Source organism: Portunus trituberculatus, unplaced genomic scaffold (genome assembly GCF_017591435.1).
Source record: "Portunus trituberculatus isolate SZX2019 unplaced genomic scaffold, ASM1759143v1 PGA_scaffold_406__1_contigs__length_32028, whole genome shotgun sequence".
Classification (NCBI taxonomy): domain Eukaryota; kingdom Metazoa; phylum Arthropoda; class Malacostraca; order Decapoda; family Portunidae; genus Portunus; species Portunus trituberculatus.
In genome coordinates this window covers 1-5,000 of record NW_025541574.1, presented here as the reverse complement: position 1 = coordinate 5,000, position 5,000 = coordinate 1, and positions in this window count along the sequence as shown.

Sequence of the window (5,000 nt, the reverse complement as noted above, 5' to 3'; positions counted from 1 at the left end):
TCTAACACTTTGCAAATACAGGACGTTAAAGATATAGGGCGGTAGTTCGTAGCCTGGAGATTATCTTTCCCAGGCTTCGGAAATGGGAGAACCACTGCCACAGCCCAAGAAGATGGAAAGTCACCGGTATGCCAAATCATATTATAAAGATTTAAAAGAAAGTTAAAAGCAGTGTCAGACATGTGGCACAAGAAGGCATAAGGTATATCATCTGGCTCAGGAGAAGAGTCGTGACACTGGGACAAAGCAGTCCGCAACTCGGAAGCATTATAAGACTCCCCTCCAGCGGAAGAAAAGTTTATGCCGAGAGTTTCCATTCTCTGGCGGTGACGTGCGCCCGGAGCTGCAGGATGCCTCTGGGAAACACTGGCAAAGTGCTCCGCGAAGAGGTCAGCGACATTCCTAGGGTCTGCCACCGTTCGCCCAGCAGACAACAAAATTGGTGGGGAAGGAGCAGAATACTTCCCAGCAATTCGGCGGACTTTGTTGAAGACATCCGTAAAAGGGGTGCGGACGTTTATGGAAGAGACATAGGCTTTCCACGAGGCTCTTTGTGCCTCTTTCAAAATGCGGCGGGCCCGAGCTCGGCATCGCTGAAAAGCTTCCAGGCATTGCGGGTCCCCACGATGTCGCCGGAGACGAGAGAAAGCTGCCCGTTTCTCTTTAACCGCTGCAGTGCATGCTGCCTTCCACCAAGGAACGGGACGCTTAGTAAAGCGACCTGACGTCCTAGGGATTGTCTGAAGGGCTAAAGAAATTTAAAAAATCAGTAAAATAATCAACAGCCAGTAGAAAAGTCAGCCAGCGGACGAATAAAAGAGCTAAGGTCTGTGAATCGACGCCAATCTGCCTTGTCTAAAACCCAGCGTGGTGGCAGGGACTGTGGCTCAAATTTCACAGATTGCAATAAAATCGGAAAGTGGTCACGAGGCACAAGTTGACCTTTGGTGCCCACCTCGTGCATATGCCTATAGACCATCAGGAGAGGGCGCCCTGGTAAGGTCTAATAATATGAGAATTCAGAAGAATACAAAGAATGTGGCGCCAAGATAGAGGCCGGGCCGTCCGGGAAATCATAGTGGGTATACAGGACGGCCCTTCCACCAATCCGCCCGGTCTTAAGACCTTTTGGGATGGCCTCTTTGGCAGAAATTCCTTGCCAGAGTCACGATAACCTACCGCTATACGACCAACTCTAAGAGTCACTGGCCCGATAACTGATGATGAGCTTGTGAGAGCAGTGAACACCACTTGTCCCATCAGGAGGGGAGTGTTGCAGGGGGACCCACTATCCCCATACCTGTTCAATATAACATTGGACTGGGCACTTTCCCAAGTGCCAGCAGACGTAGGGGCGCGTCTAGCTGGAACCCCTCTGAATTATGTTGCTTATGCTGATGACGTGGCGCTAACAGCCTCCACCATGCGTGGCCTCCAGACTTCACTTGACGTGTTTGTCAAGGAGGCTGCAAAGGTGGGGCTGGAAATTGGGTTGCCCAAATGCGCCACGCTGAATATAAGAGGGGATGGAAAGAGAAAGAGGTGGCTGGTGGACGCAACTTCCACCTTTACCGCCAATGGCACAAAAATAAGAGCGCTAAAGCCCGGGGAAGCTTATAAGTACCTGGGCTTGGAGATTGGCGCGGCCATGGGTCAATCCGAGCAGCGCAGAGCCCTGGCGGCTCTGATCAAGGATCTTGGTGCAATCCAAAAAGGGCCCCTAAGACCTCAGCAAAAGCTGTGGGCCCTTAAAAATATGCTCATCCCCAAACACCAGTACCCAACGGTACTGGGTAAAACATCAAAAGGGACTCTCCAGAGGTTTGATAGAGAAATAAGATCTTTTCTCAAAAAGGCGCTCCACCTGCCTAAAGACACCCCCAACGCGGCATTTTATGCCAGGGTTCGTGATGGGGGGTTGGGGGTGTCAAGGTTCTCCTCCCTTATTACCATCTTAAGGAGAGGAGCTCTGGAGAGATTGAGCAAAGGGTTGGACCAAAGAGTCGCCAGAGTGGCAGAGGCTATGCTCCAAACCCCCTCACTTACAGCTAAGGAGCTTAAGGATCAGATGATCCAACAACATCAGGACCAACTTTATGCCTCTGCCGATGGTCGCGGCCTTAGAGGTACCAATTTGACACCCTCTACCCATGATTGGGTAGATAATGGTACCTCTCTATTAAAGGGCGCGACCTATATCTCTGCGCTGAAAACCCGCCTGGGAGTGGTGACCACGAGGCTTCGCGCCTCTAGGGGAAGACCTGGTGCTCCAGTCTTATGTGACCTGGGATGTGGCCGAGTGGAATCTCTGGGCCACATCTTACAAAGCTGTCCCAGGTTGGCCCCTGAAAGGACCACCAGACACAATAGAGTCCTGGTGCTGCTGGAGAAACAGCTGACCGGCAAAGGCCTCAGGACTCTAAAAGAACCCACTATAAGAACACCAGCGGGAGTCAGAAAACCTGACCTTGTCATTTGGGACCGTTATCGGTACGTGGTGCTCGATGTCCAGATTGTAGCAGACTCCGCTACCGGAGATTTTCTGTACCGAGCCCACGGACTGAAGCGGTCCTACTATGACAATGAAAGTATCCGCCAGTGGGTTCGGGGCTAGACGGAGGACACCCCTGTGGTCTCCACTCTCACCATTAATTGGCGGGGATCCATGGCCCGCCAGTCTTATGAGACCCTTAAGTCCTTGGGTCTCACAAAAGGAGAGATCCGCCTCCTCACTGTCAGGTCGCTCGAAGGTTCGGTCGCGGCCCTCAGAGCCCACAGGGACATTGGGGGCTGGGGGTAGGCTCCCCATTATGGAAGGGCAGCCCTCCTGTACACAAAGACGAATCGCCTCCAAATGAAGCTGCACCCGCATCTCCCTCTCCCTATGGGTTTTAAGGTCCTCTTGGTCGTGTATGTATATATTAATACATACTTTGAAGGTTGAAGTTATATATTAAATGGGAATAATTATCTTATATTGATAAGTTAGCGCCTTAAAAAACACTATTATATTATAAAATCAAATACAAAACTTAAATTAACGGGAGGGGTTTGAGGGTGTATTGCTTTAATGAAAGAAGCACATTAAAAAAAAAAAAAATAATCAAATGCCTCGTCATCTAATTAGTGACGCGCATGATTGGATTAACGAGATTCCCACTAGACGATGAGGATGTCGAGGTCGAAGGGGACTTAATTGAAGACACCGCAGCTTCCCTGAGGCACATCTCGCAGGACCTAATATACAAGAAGTCAACTCTACCTGAGGCAAGGCGTCTAGAAATAATCAGCCTCCTCACAGACTTCGATGGCGTACCTACCCCGCAGGAGGTTGAAGTGTATTTCAAAAATCAAATACGGGACCATGAAGAGCAAATAAAAGTGCTTCGAGACCGCATGGAAAAGTGCAAAGCAGTTTCCAAAGAGTTCTGGGCTTCAGTGATTGAAAGCCAAATGAAACGGCTGGGACATTCGGATGCGGCACTGCCGAGGAAGAAGCCTGCTACAGCCAGAGCTCCGTGAGTATATATGTCTCCTTGTAATGAGTTATGGTAAACATATAGAAATCGGTCTCCTGTCTGTACTTACCAGGTTTTTTTCTCCCTCAGGCAATTTTGTCACATTGCTGGCTGATCGGGGCACTGCTGGAATATTAGGAGGCATCTGGGGCAATGTCATCTTTATCTAACAAATGATGAGAGAATCAAAGTGTTGTGTCTCCAAAAACGCCTAGGCGAGATTAGGCAAGGGTAGGAGCCTGATGCTCCTGGTCCGGAGAAGACAGAAAAGAAGTCAAGATACCCACTACACTTGTGTATGTTGTGCGACAAAGCGGTGAAACGCCTCGATGTCCATGCCGTCAAGGTTCATTCCGCTCCCAGAAATACGAAGCTCTACAATAGAATAATGATAGAGCCAAAAACTCTTGATATGCCTAAAAATAAAATGACAGACCATCGTAATCAAGGCGGGCCCACTGAGCATCTCTACTGCCGATGGATGGATGGATGGATTTTAATTCTAGGCGCCGCAACATCAACGGTCAAATGGCGCCGCTACGATATTTTACTTAATACAATGTAGTTTATAAAAACTAAAAGAAATTACAAATGATAAAATCAAAGGTAACAAAAAATACTAAAACTACAATAAAATTCAATAAAACATTAAAAATACATATAATAAACTTAAATAAAATGCATAAAATAGCTAAAACAAGAGAAAACGATAAAATTAATGGTAATTAAAAACAAAAAGCTACAATAATATACATAAAACATTAAAATACATATATTAAAAGCTTAGTAAAGCTTAGTAAAGCGACCTGACGTCCTAGGGATTGTCTGAAGGGCTAAAGAAATTTAAAAAATCAGTAAAATAATCAACAGCCTCAGCACATGTAGAAAAGTAAGCCAGCGGACGAATAAAAGAGCTAAAGTCTGTGAATCGACGCCAATTTGCCTTGTCTAAAATCCAGCGTGGTGGCCAGGACTGTGGCTCAGATTTCACAGATTGCAATAAAATCGGAAAGTGGTCACTACCGTGTAAATCCGGTAGGACTCGCCAATTAAAATCAAGGAAAGAATTAGATGTACAAAGAGAAAGATCGATAGCTGTAAAAGTCCCAGTAGGAGTATGGAAATGTGTAACATCCCCAGAATTTAAAATCTCCAATCCCTCATCCTCAATAAAAGAACCGATTAAAACCCCACGAGGAATACTAGCACCTTCATCCCACAATGGGTGACGGCCGTTAAAATCTCCCAACAAAAGAAAAGGCGGAGTCAGCTGACGCACTAGGCCGTCAAGCTCACCCCTGAAGACAGGAAGCCGAGGAGGTAGATTTAAAAACTGCAGATGGTGTATAGTCGTCCCATAAAGACCTTAACAGCAACCACCTGAAGGGAGAGTTAAGTTGTACCGGGATAACAGGTATATCCTGACGGACTAGAATAGCTGTGCCACCGTGGTGGCCCTGGTCAGGAAAGGAGTGTTAAAAA